At 45.0% G+C, this 19,415-nt stretch overlaps 1 protein-coding gene across 10 annotated transcripts in view; it reads left to right on the top strand.

Moving 5' to 3' along the window:
* Positions 1–19,415, top strand: part of HMBOX1 (homeobox containing 1) — a 116,066-nt gene that overhangs the window by 111 nt on the left and 96,540 nt on the right. The window contains exons 1-2 of one of the 10 annotated variants that reach the window (XM_039383376.1): positions 4,865–4,960; positions 5,546–5,689. The exons of the other annotated variants lie outside the window; for them this stretch is intronic. The gene's annotated coding sequence lies outside the window, so the exon portion shown is untranslated. Of the gene's footprint in view, positions 1–4,864; positions 4,961–5,545; positions 5,690–19,415 lie in introns of those variants that run through there. 10 annotated transcript variants of the gene reach the window in all.

The following is a 19,415-nucleotide window of genomic DNA, read 5'->3' as shown; positions in this document are numbered from 1 at the left end:
GTGGACGGGGGGAGATGAGGGGGGGGGAGCGGCGGTGGCGAGGGGAGGGGGCGGGCGGGTGGGTGGGCTGGAGGGAGGGAGGGAGGGAGGGCAGCGGGAAGGGGTCCCCCCTCCCCGGCACCGCCGGGAGTCGCGCCGAGCCGGAGAGCGGGATGTGCGTGAGGGGGGCACCCGGGGGCGGCCGCGGGTGGGCAGGGGCAGCCCCTCAGCTCGGGCGGCGGAGTTGGAGCCGCGGCTTTGGGGGGCTCCGCGGAGAAGGAGGAGGAGAAGGGTGTCCCCGGGAAGCTGCTGCGGGAGGGCAGGGCAGCTTTGGGGGTTCGCTGTTCCTGCCGCTTATTTATTTATTCGAATTCCTCCCATCTCCTCCTGGGTGTGGGGGGCACGGGGCGGCGGCGGCTGAGCCCTCCCGGCCTGGGTGGGTGCTGGGGCTTGGGGGGTGTCCGGGGGTTTGTTCGCCGCGGAGTTTGGGGCCGGGCTGGTGCGACCCCCGGCGCTCCCCGTGCCCGGGACCCCCGGGGGCGGCAGGGGAAGGAGGGAGAGGCTCCGACCCTGCGGGGATGGAGCCCTGGCTGGGGGCGTGCGAAGGCTCGGGGGGCTCCTTTTGGGAGTTTTGTGGAGGTGGATGGACGGGGGGTCGGGGCTGCCCCAAACCCCGCTGGTTGCGGGATCTGTTGCAGCTCCCGAGGCTTTGGGGAGGGTTTTCGGGGAGGGCGAAGGCGTGAACCCGAAAAGGGTGTCTGGTTGCTGGAGAGTTTTAACGTGGGGACGGGTTGGAGGGGGGGAGGAGGAGGACCCGGAGGGAAGTCATTCCCAAAATGTGCGAGGAGAGCTTGGGTGGGGTGTCAGACGCTTGTTTATTTTGCACTCCTTGGGAAGAGGTGAGGGGGGGGGGTGGTAAAATGCTTTTCTAGCCGTGCCTGGGATCTTTTTTTTGGGGGGGGGCGGGGAGGGGGAGAGGCAGAACAGTGTGTTTGACCGCAGGAGCGGTCGGGGGAAGCGGCTGGGAATTCTGCTGGAAGTGTTTTCCTCTGCTCCGGGGTTAAAACTAAACAAGAGCCGAGCGTATTTAGGTGCAGAACACACACCCGAGCCAGACCCCGCCGAGTTCTTCGACCTCAGTTTTGTCTGATGGGTTCTTTTTTTCCCGGTTGTTAGAGCGTTTCTTGGTATGTTTGCAAAGCACTTCTTCGGAAGCATTTCGTTCTTTGCGATAGGTCTGGAAAAGGCTTGCTTGCATGTGCTGGTTTTTTTTCCCAGTTCCTTCGTGCTGGGGACAAAAAAAAAATGCTCTTTTGGGGGGTGGGGAAGGAAGAAGGAAGAGGAAATGAAGGTTTAAGCATGTTTGTGGAGTCAGGTCTCTCTCAATTTGTTCTGCTCAAGTAACAACTGGGAGTGTGACTCGGTGGCTTTTAAGTGCAGAACGTTTATGAACAAAAACTGCGAGGATTTAAACTTTATAGGGAGGAAAGTGTTAAACTGATGGGAAGGCACGCGTTTGAGAGAGCGGATCTCAGAGACACTACCTACGTGCCCCTGCTTCAAACTAGTGGGGATGGAGGGGAAAAAAAAAAAAGAAAACCGGTGGGGAAAAAAACCCAAAACAACAACCCTACAATTTGCATGAATGATGCCACGTAAAATACCGGAGCGAGGAATTGTGCTCTGCAGACGAAAGCCTGAAGTCCCGTGATATGACTCGCTCATTTCTGCAGGGCTCATCAGGTACAGGCTCTGCTTCCTTCCTGGGATGGTGCAGCTGGCATTTGATTTCCTCCATGGATGGTAGAGGAGGAGTCCTGTGCAGGTTTTTTTCCCCGAGATGATTGCATTTTCCTTGGCCTTGCTGTACCCGGCCTCATTAGTAGGAGCTGCATCTATATTTATTTACCATTATACCGTGTCCCTTGGGAAGTGGGGTGTAGTTTGGAGTAGGTATATATGGATTTATCACTCCTAACGTTTTTTTTTTTCCCTCCTGTCGTGGTAGGACCAAATCTGTCAACAGCGGAGAACAAACTTAATTTATTTCTGCGTTTTGCGTCTCCCTTTTTGCCATTTCTCTCCCAAATTGCTGGAGAAAACATCTCGGAGATGCAGACAGGGGAGAAGGAAGGAAGGGATGGAAAATGTTATCTGTGCAGGGATGTGTTTGTTGTCTGCATGTCCTGAGAGCAGCGGGCTCGGAAAGGGCAGGGTTTGATTCTGCAGGCGAAAACGGGGGTTTGGGAGAGCTCTTTTTTCCCCTTTTTGTGAGGATTATTCTTCACCCCCACGACGGCCACAACTTTTTGTGTCTGGTTGACAGAATTACCCAACGAGCCTGGGCATGAGGCTGGGAACGAGGAAACTCGAGTTTCACTCAGCCTGTGCTTCCTCCCCTTCTCACCAGAACAGGCATCAGCGTTTTTCCTCCTGTGTCATCCCACTGTTGGGAGCAGGTCTAGACGACATTGTGGTGTGCAGGCTGCCAGCTGGGCTCCAGGAATGCTATCCTAGGTGAAACAGCAGGATTTTTAGGGAGGGGTAAGGAAACCTAGAAGAAAACCCCGCGTGGATGAGGCCTGGTTATCTCCAGAACTGCTTTGCTGAGCAGTCTCAAGCGGTTCCTTTCATTTGTTGACCTTTCTAGACAACGTGCATCTCTCTGGAATTGTGATTCTAATAATTCCATGGAATTTGTGCCCGGTGTCAGCTGCAGAAAGCTTTTTTTTAAGGCAGTTTCAGCGTGAGTCTTACTGGTCTCTTTTAAAAGGATATTAAAAGTTCAAGGCTATCCAGTGTTTTGAAAATTAAATTATTGTGAAGTGTTTACTTTATAGTGATAATCCGTAAGTTCATGGGAGTGTTTGGTATGTTTTCTCATCGCTGTCTGGAGCTGGGAAAACAGTGGGGTTCTGACATTCACTTTTAAAGCTAATTTAATTTTTAATAAAATGAATTTTTAATGAGCATGACTGTCAGGAATTGTTCTGTCGTTAACTTCTGGGACTGCTCTTTTTTTTTTTTTGTTGTGTGTCAGTGGGGCAGTGGTGAAATTTGGGTCTTTGGGCGGGGAACTGGAAGAATTAATGAAACTGAGCCACGAGAAAGGAGGAGGCTGTGCTGTCCCTTTCACCAAGGGATCTCTGAAGATGTTTGGTTTAATGTGCTAGAAAATCAATCAATTTTCATGGAACAACAGCTCATTTTAATCTAAAGAAAGCAGCTTGAGCTTCACAGTGATTTCTGTGCAGAGCTTTTAGGGACATTGCAGGATGACACGTTACAGTGTTGGGATTCTGTGGCAAATATTTTTCTTCTTCTTCAAAGTTTAGGATTTGAAATCAAAATGCTGTCAGGTTAGGAGTTTTACTGCAGAAAAAAGATGCCTTTGTTCCTCCTGTCGATAACTTTGTGCAGCTCTGACAGTTCTAAAGTCCCTGAAGTTGATTCCATGTTATACTGATTTTAGCGGAGCAGGGATTGGATTTTGCATCCACGTCCTTGTGGGATTGAGCTTTAATTATACCTGTGCTGATAACTTGATCTTGTGGGTTATCAATGCAGTGAGACTGATACTGTGATTACAGCGGGATTTTTGGGAGGTAAGGAGGAGAATTTGATTTTTTGGGGCGTCTAACTCATATCTCTAAAGCTGGTTTCATACATAAGGTTAGTAATAAACTGTGTTTATCATTCTAATATTCCCATATTGAGTAAAGCTCCCTTCTGACTCCTGTTAAATGAGGATGGCTGGGGAGCAAAGTGTAGGAAGAGTTTGTATGTGAGCACTCAGTCATGCAAAGGGGCGTGTGGAGGCTGTGAATGCAATTCCCAGTGTTAATGCTAAAGATAAGTGTTTTGACAAATGCTTTTAATTTGGGGAACAATGCAAGCAGGAATGACAGGATATGAAAGGAAAGTGTTATTTTTCATCTGGCAGGTGGCAAACCAAGGTGTAGAGGGATTAACTTGCCCAGGCTCCTGCACGGAGTCAGCAGCAGAACTCGTAATCAGTCTCTGATCTCAGGGGTTTGCCAGGGCTTAAATCAGGGTTTTTCTTCCTCCTCTCATTAATTGGCCAACTTTCACATTTTGCAAATAACATCTAGAGATTATTTCTCTTTCCTCCAGTTTCAAACTTTAGAGCCTGGAGGGTTGTGGGTTTGTTTTTTTTTTTTTTTTTGTTGTTTCGTTTGGTTGTTTTTTTTTTCATTTTCACCGAAGCCTTGAAAACACAAGGTTGGAGAACTTGATCTGAGCAGCACCTCCCTGCCATATGACACTATCTCGAAACAGCCCCTGACAAATGAACCCTCTCATTGAAATCATGTGAGGAATTTTATTACTCAACTCTGAAGATCTTCTGGAGGAAAGGAGGTTGCAAACTATTAACTCCGTGGTCTTCATTGCAGGCTGGCAGATAAAATGTTCTTATGTGTTGGGGCAGTCATGTGGTTCCACAGCGAGGAGCAGTTGCTGACCAACTGAAAATCTCCTCTTGTCACTCTGAGAAACACATCTATTTTTGTGTTGTGCCTGCTAAAAAAGAGATATATTCACTTGAAATCTGGTCTTTTTTTAAACATGCAAGCGGTCGATTCCCTTCCCCTCTCGACCGGGCGCTTGCACGGCGCTAGCCCGTGACCGTAAAAGCACGTGGGGAAGATTTTCTCATAGACAGCCTCAAATTTTTGTGGGTTTGGGGTGCTTCTGTTCTTTGCTGCTGCAGTTGGGTTTGCCAGGGGCTTCTTGTTGCTACAGGCTGAGCAAAGGGCTCGTGTCACAGTTGTGGAGCTGCTGCCGTGACGGTTACGGCGTCACAAAACCAAAACTCATTTATGGCCGTAACTCCTGTGCTGGCTGGTTGAATATGGGTCTGCTGGTTCTCAGTCCATCACTGTGGCAGAGCCACTGTCCACTTTGGCTATTCCATGATAAAACAATGCTCTGTACCTTGGTTTGGAAGTGCTTGGCTGAGGTATTGACGTTTTAGAAACAGAAACCAGGGCAGAAGGGCCAAGTGACTCACAGAGGCCACGAACTGAGTCAGTGGCAGTTGGACACAGATGTCCCTTCCCCATCTATTCCACTTTATGATATATTGATATATATATATATATATATATATTAACTTTATAAGGAATTTATTGACTGGTCACTTAATGTGCTCATTAAGAGTACCTAAGTCAATGAGATTTTTTTACAGCGATGGGAGGATTTCTAATATTCCATTGACTTCTGTGGATTGACACTTCTCATCCTCAGTTATTCAGTTAATTTTTTTGCTTTTAAATCCATTATTATCCCCCCCATCAGGTCAAAAGCACTATGGGGTAAACTTTCTCCCAAGACTGTAAGGGATGCCCCCCTCTTTCTTCTGCTTCATTTAATAGGATTTTTTCAGTGTTGGGCTTCAGATCTATCTCAGGAATGCACATACATATTTATCATCTGTTTTGATTCAGACACCAAAAGGTTGAACAATCACTGTTTCAACTTGCTTCAAGAATTAAAAAAAAAGAAAAATCATCTCTAACTGGTTATTCTCCCTGTCTGTGTGCAGATTTCCCTTTCCCAGTTCTTAATCAAAGCTGCAGGCAGAGTCTGAAGTGAAAGTGTGCTCTTAAAACTGGGAACTGCTGTAGTGCTTCTGACAGAGTGTGCTCTGCTTTATCTTCCCTGTGCAGCCAACCAGGAGGTGTGGAAGGTCAGTTCACTTTTTCCTACAGAATTCCTCTCTAATGTTCACTTCATCATCTCCTCTTGGTTTCAGGGCAATTACCAGCCTGAAACTTATTACCAGGCAGAGCCCTTGGTCAGGTTGTACCTGTGAATACCCCTAAATCAGTTCTGTGATACCCCTGGAAAAGATCCGACTTCATGTGTACATCCATGGAATTCAGGCAGGTGGTGCTTCCAGTCTCTTTGTCCAATGGGTGGAGTGTTGCTTCTTGTGGAAGGGTTTCTTCCAGCCTGAGGAAACAAATTTTAACACCTGCTTCATGCACAGAGGTGGCATTTTTTTTCGTTCTCCATATGTACAGTATGTTTATTTAGGTTATATAAATTTATGAGAAACCCATTCATGAAAACCATGAGGTTTTAACTTGGGTGAAGGAAGGAATTTATAAGCCAGGTATAAAAAAATACATTAATTATGTTTGCCTGAATCTCAGTTGGTCTGAGTTCCTGGTGTTGGTCTTCTCCTCACTTTTGAACTTAATATTCAAAACCCTTCTTTCCTTTCCACTTCCTTACAGTTTTCAAGTTCAGCAGTAGAATAACTGCCACTGAAACAATACTGTGGGCACTCTTTCAGTGGCCTTGTGAACAGCCAGTTTTGTTCTCCTGATAAGCCCTTGTCCTATCAATTGGGAAGTGCAGCATATAGTCATTTCCTGCATTTCGAGCTGCCTGTTCCCTCCGAGCCCTGAACCAAGCACTGAATCTGCTTTTTGTTCTTCCCCGTGACTCTGATGGCAGAAAGCACTTAGTTAGTTCATCAAATACAAGAGCTGTTTCTACTTGGGTGTTTATTCTGACCTTTATTTTGGACACTTTCTCTCTGCCATGATCAGATTCTCTGATTACAATGTCAGCTTTCACCAGAAACCTCTCTGTGATTTCACTGCCAGGGTTTGGGGTGTGCAGCAGCTCTGACATGTAAGTGGTGCTCCAGTGTTGGAAAGGGAAGTTCCTGGCAAGGGAATTTCATTTCTAGGCTCTGCCTTAGGTCTTCTGTCATGACCCAGGGCAAACTTCTTGACTTGCTGATGTTCCAGTGTGTAATATGAAAATAATCCTTTTCAGGGCTGTCGAGGTGCTTTCACATTCACAAAGTATGTGGAGATTCTTGGCTGGATAGCAGAGTATAATAAACATCAGGAGTATAAACATGAGTGTCAGATTGTGGTTGAGAACTAATTATTGAAGCTAATACTGATTTTTCATGCCACAGCTGGGAGAGGTAAGTGGCTGATCAGAGTTTTCCCAAGTAAATTGTGTTCCACGTGGTTCCCAGGCATCGTAGTGGGTCATTCCCTGGCTGTTTGTATTTCATGGGAGCTCCATCTGTTTGATGGAGTGGTGCTGTTTAGTGATAAGTCTGAAAAAGAGGGAACTTGCTGAACTTGAAACTTATTCCTCCCTCTTTAATTTCCTGGTCCACAGAAGTCGAGTGATGTTAACATATTGGAGATTCATAAAATTTAAGGCGAGAACAGATAATTAAATTGCCTTCCCTGATACGTTTTATATGCTTTGTATCACAGGCCTTTAAATTTTAATCATTTACTCTGAAACTGAGACCAGTAAATGATGTTTGGCTAAAAACAATTTGAAAGCTTTCCAGCCCTGAAGTGTCCATCACTGGTAATTTCAGGCTCATCACTTCTCTTGGTAGTTATAAGTGGCTGATTTCTAATTTGAATTAGTCCAAGTTCTGCTGCTGGTTCTTGTTAGGATTTTCCTGACAAGATTAGAGCCCTTTAGTATCCAGGACTTTCTTGCCATGAAGGTACTTACACTCTGTAATCAAGTTACTTGATAGATAAGGGAAGAGAGTTGAGCTTTTAAGTCTCACTCTGAGGCATTTTCTCCAGCACTCAGATCATCCGGTGATTCTCCATGGCCTCTGTTTATTTTTAACATTGTGGAAACCAAAAAAGGTGCCTGTTCCGGCCTGTGCCTGATCCAGACCAAATTCCGAGGTGCCTTTATAGCCCTTTTTTGCTGCACAGCCATTTCAAAGGTTCCAGGGAAATGCTGTTCCTGAGCCTCCCTGCTCCAGCACTGACATTCTTTACTTCAGCAGTTCCAGTCTGCGTTTCTTAGATTATAAATTGGCCTTTGTATTCCGCCGTGTTTTGCTTCCCTGAGCTGACTCAAGGCAGGTATTCAGCCTCCTTTTTCCTGCCAGCCTTCCCTCCTGTTGTTCTACAGCCCTGGTGTCACTCACAGATTTTTATCTGCAGTGATAAAAACGTTGAGCTGCATCAGACCTTAAATTTAGTGACAACAACAACAAAAAATAAAAAAAAAAATGAGCATGATGCAATGCCAGGAAGTGGATGAAGAACTGGCTGACTGACAGCTCTCGGATACCGAGCGGCCGGCGAGGGTTTCCCCCAGAACCAGGGTACACTCTGTGCATGTACTTTCTCCTGTTCAACTACATTTGTAATCTCAGAGAACAAAGTTAGTCCTTTATCAAGACATTTGCCATTAGAACGTGCTGACTGGCACTGCTGCTGTCCTTGTTCTCCCGATTCTTCACTGGGAAAATCCGTGGTTTTCTTTGCCTGTTCTCTGCCTGGGTGGATTTACAGCTTTGCAGATTTGCTCCATCCCCTTTCTGGGCGTTGGCAGGACATGGACATCCACCAGGCCTGGGGGAAAGGCCCTCCTCAGGTTTTAGGCTGATTTAAAATGTTTCCCTGCTAATGGATTTGCTGGAAATCATCTTTTATTACTGGTGAATTTAGAAGGTTCCTCACATGACAAGGGCATGTTGCCCCAGTGTAACAGCAAACTGTTCCCAGTACTTTCAGTGGTTTTCCCTTCCACTGGAAAGTCACTGGGTCCTAAATTTTCTTTCTCTTATTATATTTGGGTTTTATATCTTGAATCTTGCACTTTGCTTGCTAAGAGGAACATCCCAAGAGCTTTTGTTCCTGGATGTCTGCAAGTATAACATGGCAGTGCTTTTTGGGTGGCTGAGGTGGGTCTCCTGCCAGATTCCATGGAAGTGAAGACCTTCCCAACCTTTACAAGTGTCCACTTCTGAAGACACTTGTGAATTATCCTACAGTTCGTGGGCATTATTCTTGTAAATGGTGGTGTCACTCCTGTGTCACACTCCAGTAAATTCTGATTTATTCAGAGCACTGTGCCTCCTTGCTTTTTGTTGAAAATGCAGCTGCCTTCGCTCGCTGGCTTGTTCCCTTGGATTTCCCTTTTCCTGTCCCAAACTGATTTAGCTTTTACTCCCTGGGTGTTGCAGCTGTAATCAGCAGTGCACAGGAATGCCTTTTTCTGTAGGACAGGCAGTATTTTTGCCATGGCTTTTTAGGATCCCGGATAATATGGGATCGGGCAACCAAACCTCATTTAAATACCTACTGGCAGGAGGAAGCGAAGTGTGTTGTGTTTTAGGTTAGTTGTTTGGGTTTTTTTCGGGGTGGGTGTTTTTAAGGACTTGCTCCCTTAGAAAGTCTCTGTTTTGAAACCTGCAAATTGCAGGCAGAGAGTACCTAAAGTTTGGGATGGGTGATTCCTTTGTGGCTTAAACAGGGAAGCCTGTTAAGGGCGATAGGCTTTGAGGAAAGGTGAGGAAAGGGGAAGAAAGGGAGGAGGACGGGGGCACAGGATCTCTGGGGAAGGCACTGTGGAAGAAGTCGTGCCATTTGTGCTCCTGCAGTTTGAGGTGTGGAAGTTTTGAGTGATGGAGACCCAAACCTGTGCAGTTTTGGTGGACGTGGATATTTCTTGCCATGGAAGCCTCAGAGCTCAGCCAGTGGCTCTCCTGCCTGCTGCCTAAGCCAGGATCTGATTTTTCTGCTCCTCTGCTGCCTTTTGCAGGAGTTGTTTATTGACTGAAATTGTTTCCATATGGCTGCAATGTAGAGCTTGATTACATTAAACGTGGCCCTTTTCCTGTGGCATTGCAGTGTTATGGAAAATCCATCCCTCTCTCTCACCTTCCAACCTCCCTTTCCTCCATAAAACCTTGGGTTTGGAACATGTAACCTCTTGAGGTATGATCTTCTTTCCCCTCTGAGGCTTGTAGAACTGGAAAACTGGGATTCAGATCTTTTTTGGGTCGTTGTGTTTGCTTGCTTAGGTGGATATAAATGACTCATAAAATAGTTAAAATGAAGATTAAAGTGGTTGGAAGTTGGGAGCATTACTAGATCTGGGGCTCCGGGGTGTTCAACAATGAACATGTGGAGTCTTTGCTTCGGGACAGTCCATTTAGATTGTATTTGTTTACAATAATCAATTTAAATAAATACTGCTCCAGGAAGGTCTTAAAATTCCTGTACTTGGAGCTTTGGGATGCTACAGGGCCAGATTCCCTACTTATCTGGAGCCCGGAGGCCATGTCTAGTTTGTGGGAAACAGATCTGTTTAGTGGCAAATGCATCTGTATCTTTGATAAGAATAAAAGCTGATTGTTGGCTGAGTTAGCTGATAAACCCAGCAGCGAAGCATCTCTACCTTCACTCTGTAATTACACCTAAACTCGAGTTCGTAACCTGAATTCGAAATTTGGCTTTTGCTAGAAATGTTTTCCGTTTCAATAGGTTAAAATATATCAGTACCTTTTTTTTTTTTTTTAAGCCTGTAAATTTGCTGTAATGCCTCCCTTTCTTGTGGACTCCAGCAGAACCTGGGCAATGTTTTTTTACTGCCAATGTCTCAAATCAAGTCAAACCAGTGGAGTGGTGGTTGTCACTCTTGGCTGAGCACATGAAACCAGAAGCTGGTGAACTAGGAAACCTGTATTTTTTTTTTGGACAGAAGAAGCCTCTTCTGCATATGCACAGAGAATATTTTCTTCATTTCTGTGTATTCAGATAGTTCATATCACAGACTACTTAATTCAAAACTGAGAAACCATTTGGGAGCCGTAAATGCCGAAATCCTTGTTTTCCTCCCCTAACATAAGGTGGAAAAAAGAACAATGAGGGAAGAGATTCAGTAATACTGAAATCTTTCCGTGGAGGACACAGCAAGGTTCAGTTCATTTAATAAAGAGAATTCATTTGTTTTCACTAAAGCGTTTTAAAATGCAAACCATGTTTCCGTAACCCTTTTATGCGTCCTGCACCTATGATGTATCATTCAAGATTAATAAAACTGTAATACATAAAAGCTGGCATTTAAAAATTGTTTTCTAAACAGTCTGGCTAATAACCCAGGGTGGAAACTGGAATGCAGGTAGGCTGCTCTTCGGGCCTTGGCCTGGCTGAGAGGGGGAAGCTCCAGGGTTTTTAGTGAGTTTAATGGAAAATGAAAGCTTTGAGAGGAGAAATAAATATTCCTTGTAGATTGGGGGTGTCCAACTAGTGAGCTGGCAGGTAAAAGGGAGACAGTGACCATTCCTCCGCTTGTCCTTAAAGGACTTGCTGCTGCCCAGTGCTTGGAGCAAAGGATGTGGGCACCTTTTCCCAGCTGGGATATCGTAAGGCTTAAAATTGTGCTCCGTGGAGCTGCCTCCCTTCAGCCCACACCGAGGGTGAATTTAAAACCTTTCCTTCTGCTTTGGGTTTCAAGGTGGCCATTTGTCCAGCATTTCCAACATCAGGAGGAATTTTTTTCATGGAAAGGGTTGTCAAGCATTGGAAGGGGCTGCCCAGGGAGGGGGTGGAGTCCCCATCCCTGGAAGTGTCCAAGGAATGACTGGACGTGGCACTCAGTGCTCTGGGCTGGGTGACAGGGTGGGGATGGGTCACAGGTTGGACTGGATGATCTTGGAGGTCTTTTCCAACCTAAATGATTCTGTGATTTTGGTTTTTGTGGATCCCTTGATAGGTTGGTTGCACACACTGTGAGGATAGAACTTCTGAAAGGTTGTGGGTCCTGCAGTGCAGGAGGATCCCTACAGATCCTGATTTATCTTGAAGATCTGCCCACTCCCTGCTTTGCAAAACGCTGTGGGAAAGGTGGGCTGGAGAAACCTTAGTTTTCTTCTGTCCCTCACAAAACACCCTGGCTAAGTGGGAGCAGAAATCAAGACAAGCACGTTCAGTTTTCAGCGTTGTCACTTCACAGGAAGGGAGAGGAAAAGAGGAGTTGTGACCGTCGCAGACATTCTGTTCTGCTGCTCACACATCAGAGCTGCTTTCTGCTTCTTTAGCTGGGTGACCAGCTAAAACAAAAATGAAACTTCACCCCTTTGAACCCCTCCAGAGCTGCCTTCAAGGAGCTCTTTTCCAGGGCTGAAGTTTAGCTGGTTTGCCGGTTACTTTTCGGTGATTTCCAGAACTGTCGGAAGGAGTTGATAAAGACTCTCTTGTGTATTTTGTGTGAGCTCAGATATTTGAATATGGAAGAGAAGGACTGAATATCTGCAGTTTCCGTTACATTTCAGTGCCTTTAAGGATGAGTCCTTAAAACAAGCTGTAACTAATGTTAGAGGGGGTGGGATTGCTCTCTGTTGGCTCTCCCAAGAACTGAACTGGAACTATATTGAGGATATTTCGTGGTTTTAATTAGCAGATCACTGAGTTCTAGGTCCTTTATACTTAAGAATAATTAATGCTCCATTGTTTTTGCTTCTGACAGACTTCTACTGTCAGTTTTCCAAAGGAGACATTGGCCCTTCCTCCAATTATTTGGCAAAACAATTTACAGTGAGCAGCCTTTCCCCCACCCCTCATGGTAGGAATTTGCCTCTGGTGTCCTCCTGAGTGCTGCTTTCCAGCTCTGCTTTGTGCTCTCCACTTCTTCCAGAGAAAACCTGCCCAGTGAAGGGGTCGAAACACTTAAACTCTCCTCGCCCACTCTTGAAAAACTCCATAGCTCTGCCCTTCCAGTGTTAAATGTCCTGCAAATAACTGGATAAAGAGGATGATCCTTTGGTTTTCCTCTAATGAGAATGACTTCTGAGAAGGCTGCAGGCTCAGGGCCATGCTGCCATTGCAGTATTATCAGTACATTTTGGCTGCAAATGCTACATCTTTTTTTTTTTTTCTTTAATATTAAAGGGAGGGGTTATGACTTCTGAGCTATAATTGTGTGGAGACATTACTTGGGGAGACCTCCTAAACTCTCCTGCATTAATTTGGATGTGCTGGATACGAGCTCTGTGCTCTTAGAGCTGCTGAGGAGAGTCTTGGACCGTGCCTGGGGCCTGCAGGAAGCAGAGAAATTGCAAATAATGGCTCTTGTTATTCGGTTTTGAGTCTCTCTTGCCTGATTTCTCTGCTCCTGTTGATGGTCTCGCTTTTGTACCTCCTCCTGTGCCATTTGCAGTCGTAGTTCCCAGTTGTAAACTTAACTTAAACCCAGTTTGAACTGACTTTTGAGTTTGGCCTAAGTCAGCCATGAAGCAAAAGGGATTTAGCAACGTTCTCTTGGGTTTCAGAAACCGTCAGGCTCAACCATCCCGACCCCACAGCTCTGAGACTGCTGGGCTTTGTAGGAAAACGTATTTTTTTAATCCAGTTGTAATCCAGGCACAGCCTAAATCCAGGTGGATCCATCATGTGCCTTCACAGGGATTTTTTTGGAGGAAGTTGCACCAGAAAAATTGCATTTACGGGGTGTTTAAACCTGGCCAGCTCAAGGGATGCTCTCCAACCTCTGCAGGTCTGTGCTATGTACAAAGAGGGAAATTAAACCAATAATTTCCACACTGATACATCCTTGTGGTTTTCATCCTGCCCCCTGTTCTTTCTCCCACCTGATTTTTGAAAAGTGGAGCTTTTGAAGTGTTTTGTGGTAGTTCTTAGAGACAGGCAGCTCTTACTGGGTTGGCACAGGGGAGAGGTAGAAGCCAGTTGTTTAGTTGGTGTTTTACATGGTAGACTTTGAAATTGGGGGTTCAGGGAGGTTCCTGCTCTCTTTCTGTAGAGCAGCAGTGGTGCACCCGCAGCACCGCTAAAAATAAAGAATAAAAAATTAAAAAATAAAAAGGAAGTAAAATAAAAATGAATAAAATAAAATATGAAATGAAAAAAATAAAATAACGTGCCCTGGAAAAGAATTAAAAATGTATTAATAATACGTGTGTATTATAATGTATAATTAATAAAATAAAAATATGTCCTCAAAGTGTTACTTCAAACTGGGCTCTGCTTTGCACCAACAAAGAGCTACGTTGGTTTGTACCTCTGGATATGGGCAGCTATAAAGTAATGTTTATGTGAGAGCTGCAAAACACAACATAAAGACTGAGTTCAGTTAAAACTGGGTTTAATAAATGAGTGGTCAGATCAGAAGTTTGCCTTCTCTCTGGCTCAAGGCTGGATAAAGGGGTAGATGCTGAGGAGAGCCTGGAAAAACAAGGCAAATATCCCTGGAAATACCCTCACAGTGTGCTGCAGGTATTCTTTGTATCCCACCTTTTCCAGCCAGAGAGGGGTCCAGGCATGTTAAATCCCCAGCCACGTGTCCATGATAATGTTTTCCACCTGCTGAATGTCACATTCCTGGGGCTTGTGAAGGGGGATGCTGTTTTTAGTTCAGTTCCTGGCGAGCAAATGCCCTTAATATCTAAATTAACTCACCTTTTTTTAGTTGGTTTGTTTGTTTTAGTCTTTTTGGGTGGTGGTGGTGGGTTTTTTTGTCAGTGCCTGTTGTCTTGTCCTGTGCCACTTAAGTCATGACAAATACAATATTTTAAACTGTCTACTGGAGAGTAAATCCCTCCTGTTACTGACAGGGCTGTTTAATAACTCTCTTATTTGCTTCACATGGAATTGGTTGGGATAACATGGACCTGTGTGTGACTTCATGCTTGATCCAACTGGAATAGTTTGGTTCCAAGGGGTTCAGGGAGTGCTCCAGGTTCCGAGCCAGCAGGAAGGACTCTCCAGGTGCTTCACCCTGGCAGGACACGCCCAGCTTGGATTTCTGACGTCCCTGCATCCAGGAAAACACACCTGTCCGTGTCCAGAGCAGCTGGAAAACCTCAGAGTGAGGGCAGGGAACGATTTCTCTCCATTTTAGGGCCTCTCCAAACATCTGTAGGGCTCTCAGTTACTGTTTAACTCCAGCTCTGTGTACCCTTCATGTGTAAGGACTGACTCTGCTGTCATTTAGGAAATGAGGGGAGTTTTTTTCTGCCTTGTCAGTCCCTTTTTGGTGTGGTGTGATTGCTATTTGGCTGTCATTTCTCCAACTTGTAAAGCTGTCTCCAGTGTATGCAGTTTTATATCCCATTAGCTCACTCTTCTTCATCATATCATACAGCCCTGTAATCATCTGGCCTCTTTTCTACCCCCAAATACTGTTTTCTAAAAAATCTTCCTCCTCTAAAATGCCTCTGTGTGAGACTTTCCTTTTTATTTCATATTTATTTTATTTAGGTTTTTTTTCCCTAGATAAGTATTTGATAATTGCAGCTTTTTGGAGCCTCCTAGTTTCCCTAAAAGGTTATTTTTTTTTAATAGGGTGTGTGTGAACACACTGTTTCAAACACAACAGGGGTAATTCCTTAGTAGGGGGAAGGAGCTGAAAAGCAGATTAAATTCCTGTGAGTTGCATCACTGAAAGCACAAGGGTTAATGTTTCTGTCACCAGATGTTCCTCTGTTTCCTGCTTTTACTTTAATGTCTGCATATAAAAAGATTTTGGTTTCTTTGTCCCTTTGCACTTGAACTAGAAACTGTAATCTATTTGTGGTGCATCGGAGAGAAGTTATTTTTTTAGTACTTTTGGTTTAACAGTTTCTCTGTGGAGGAAGAAAAAAAACCAACCAGATAGAGGCATCTTCCAGTGAAATATAAAATGAGGGGACTGTGATGTCTGAACTTCACCAATGTCTCTGCTAACAGGACCAAAGATGACAAACCAGCTTGAATGGTCCCTCATCCCTCTGTTTTGGAGAGAGCCAAGTTGAGGGAAATAATCTCCAGGTTAATGGCTGGGAATGACATTTGCATTTCTGCTGGCTGAGAAGTTGGTAACAGTTCTGCAAGGAATGGCTTGGGAATGGGTTTTCTTAACCCGAAATGAGTAGCAAGCTTAAATTTCATTGCTGCTGAGCATTTCTAGCCCAAGATTTCTGTTTTACAGCTGCTATTAAAAATTTATGGGGCAACTTGAGATCAAAGCAAATATATATTCTCTTTATTATGTAAGCTCAGTTTTGTGCAACATATGCATTGCATCTCTATGGTTTATGCAGGAATTCTTGTTGTAGTGAAAGGAAACAGCCTTTACATGGTACAGTTAGACCTGAGCTGTGGGAAAACAGGGTTATATCCCAGTGTTAGTGGTGATTTGATTGTCTCTCTTCTTTCCTCATCTCCCAAGTAACTCCTTAGGAACAGGAAGGTCTCTCCTGAGGTGCAGCACTTGCCTGGTTGCTGTTGAAATGTTCTGTGCTGTGCTTCATACTGAGGTTTTGTTGCACCTTTTTTTTGTGTTCCACATAACCCAGGTTTCCCACTGGTGTGCTGAAGGACTTCCTTGGACTACCTTTCACTTACAGCCCAGACCTAAAATACATTTATAGAGATACTTAACCTTATATGAGGGATCAGAATCTCACAGTTGGGGCTTTAGACTACAAGAACTTTCTGGGGAAGGGGGTGGCCTGTATTTCATGCCCAAGACAGCCCTCACTCAGGTTCTGGGCTCCTTATAAAACTCCAGGCTCCTTATAAATGCCTTCTGTTCGTTCATATTTCTCTGAATATCTTCTCCTTGCCCTCCATTCCCACCTTGCTGCATAGAAAAGCAGGCTGGCAATATTAGCATCTTTTATCAGATTTTTAGGGTGTGGGTTTTTTTTTTTTTCTTAAAGAATCTATTTGTTGTCAAACAATCTCAAATTTTACCAGGGCCTACGATATCAGTTTTGCAGAGAAAAGCTTAGATGTGAGCCCTCATGGTTCCAGTTGGAGAAGATTCCTGGAAAACTTATAATCATGGACTCATTTAGGTTGGAAAAGACCTCCAAGATCATCCAGTCCAGCCTTTGACCAATCCCCCCCCTTGTCACCCAGCCCAGAGCACTGAGTTCCACGTCCAGTTGTTCCTTGAACACCTCCAGGGATGGGGATTCCACCAGCTCCCTGGGCAGTTCCAGTGCTTAACAACCCTTTCCATGAAGAAATTCTTGCTGATGTCCAACCTGACCCTCCCCTGGCACAACTTGAGGCTGTTCCCCCATGTCCTGTCATGGTTTCTGAAGGGCTGTGCTTGCTGTGTTCAGGCAGCTCTTCGAGATCCACACGTGCCACTTCTTTTTTTGGTTTATATTCCACTTCTGTCCTGTTTTTGCAGCTGCCTGGTGGTCTCTGAGCTCTCACACGAGCTGCTGCTTTTGCACTTGGTGGGATTTGTGGGCCCAGTCCAGGGTGTAGCTTAGCCCTTGGTGTGCTGTTACTTTAAAGCGCTGATAAAAAAACTGGTAAATTGGGGGAGGGAGGGAAGGCAAAAATCTGAAAAGCTGCCGGATCTTAAAGATTAATCAGCCTGGTTCAAATAACAAGCAAAGCTACAGACATTCTTTTCTACACAGTGTGTTTTCTCCCATTCTGCTCTTGCAAAGTTGTTTCTCCAGGGGAAGATTTCAAGCTCCATAAGATTGTGCTCCTGTATTAGTGTCAGGACACGGGCTGAGATTATTTGTGTGAATATGTAGAAACAGTCCCATTACCTGGGGTTCCTTTCACGCTTTCTGACCCGGTGGAATTATGGCCTCATATTGCACTGTTGTGGATCTATTGCTGTTTATCCACATCTGTATTTACAAACTCAGCCCTGGGAGCTCTTGTGCATGAGCTGAGAAAAAGAGAAGTGCAAATAACAGCAACTTCCTACCCTGTGTAATGATAAAACCAGCCCTATTTATAAATACAGTGAAGAATATACAGCAGTGCTCTCACAAGAGGGGTGCAGTCACACCAAGGGTTGCTCTAATTTAGTTGGTTTGTGGGGGTTTTTTGGCTTTTTTTTTCATTTGAAGAGTACATACCCCCAGGTCTGCAGAGAGCTTCCTGCACCCTCATAACACACATAGATTTGTTTCAGTTCTGCTGCGAGGAAAGAGGTGATATGAGCAACCTGAAAGATGGGGCAGTTCCTAAAACACATCATCCCTCAAACTCTGCAGCCTGAAAGATGGGAGCAGTTCCTAAAACACACCATCCCCCAAACTCTGCAGCCTGAAAGATGGGGCAGTTCCTAAAACACATCATCCCCCAAACTCTGCAGCCTGAAAGATGGGGCAGTTCCTAAAACACATCATCCCTCAAACTCTGCAGCCTGAAAGATGGAGGCAGGTCCTAAAACACACCATCCCCCAAACTCTGCAGCCTGAAAGATGGGGCAGTTCCTATCCCCCAAACTCTGCACTGAAAGATGGGGACAGTTCCTAAAACACATCATCCCCCAAACTCTGCAGCCTGAAAGATGGGAGGCAGTTCCTAAAACACACCATCCCCCAAACTCTGCAACCTGAAAGATGGAGGCAGGTTCTAAAACACTATTGGCAGATCTGGCAGCCACTTATCCTGGTTTTCCTGGGACTTTTGACCTCCTCTGCTCTCCTGGGTTGACTTTTTGCCTGAGTAGCTTCAAAGAAGGGTTGTAAAGCTATGATGGGGGGCAGAGAATGGGTAGAAATGATAATTTATTCCTATACATTTTCTCCTCTCTTCCAAATTGATTACCAGTTGTGCTTACGAAGCACCATTTGCAACACAGATCAAAACCTGAGGAGGTCTTGTTTAAATCTGGATCAAACAGCAAATTTTCATATTGGTGTTAGTGACTTTCTGACTCTTGGTGGTCTGTGAGGTATTAGAAGGGGGGGGCCCTGAAATAATTGCAGCAAATTTAAATGTCCTGTCTCCTGGGCATGTCTGGTGTTGCTGAGAAGCAGAAGCTGAAGGGATGCAGAGTTTTATCAATATTTGTAATTAGGAAAATGTTTTGGCAGAAAGGTTAGTGGTTTTATGACTCTGCCACTTCTTTGTATCATAGGTGTTAGTGGGATACACAGGGTGGCCCTTGGAGTTGTTTCAAAAAAGTTGGACTTTTTTAAGGTAAGAAATGTGATGCTCTGGGCCCGAGGCAAAGGGAGGCAGTTGTGTAGAGCAGCCAGGTTGGCCAGCACACCTGAGGTGGTTGTCAAACCTCTGTGTGTGTCCTCCTGCACTGGACCATCTGTAAAGTTGATGTGTTTTGCCACCATCGAGGGTTGTGATGAGAATTAATAGTTTTCAGTGTGCTCTGGTGATAAAAATATATATATATGTGACATAACTGTAAGTGTCTGTTCATTTATAGAAGAGCATTTGATGCAAGATCAGAGTTTATATTTATGCAGCAGCTTCTTTTATCTCACCCCATGAAAAGCAGAGAGAGATGGGTAAGAGGGCAGGTGTGGATCACAGGGAGCAGGTAGACACTGGTCTGAGCAGATGGAAGCTGGACTGGGAGCACTGGGGAGACTGGTCGTGGTCCTTCATAGGCAGCACATCCCAGGATAGTGGTGCTCCAGCAGCCCGACCCTGTGGCAAAGCAGAACATCAGGGGTGATAAGTGGTGGGTGTGATATTTGGGCATTTATTAGGAAGGATTTTTCCCTCAGAGAGACTTAACTCTTGATATCCATCACAGAGTGATTCTCAGATCCCCTGGCAAGCAAGAGAAAACAAGGAAAAACAAGAAATCGTGTTTTCTAGCACCCACTGTCCTGTTGCTTCCCTAGACAGGATTTTTTTTGTTGACATTTCTTTTGCTGGACACTG

The sequence above is a fragment of the Pipra filicauda genome, unplaced genomic scaffold (assembly GCF_003945595.2).
Source record: "Pipra filicauda isolate LSUMZ 115617 unplaced genomic scaffold, ASM394559v2 scaffold307_size998922_pilon, whole genome shotgun sequence".
NCBI classification, from domain to species: domain Eukaryota; kingdom Metazoa; phylum Chordata; class Aves; order Passeriformes; family Pipridae; genus Pipra; species Pipra filicauda.
The sequence above is the reverse complement of the archived record's forward strand: the minus strand, read 5'-3'. Positions and strand labels throughout refer to the sequence as shown.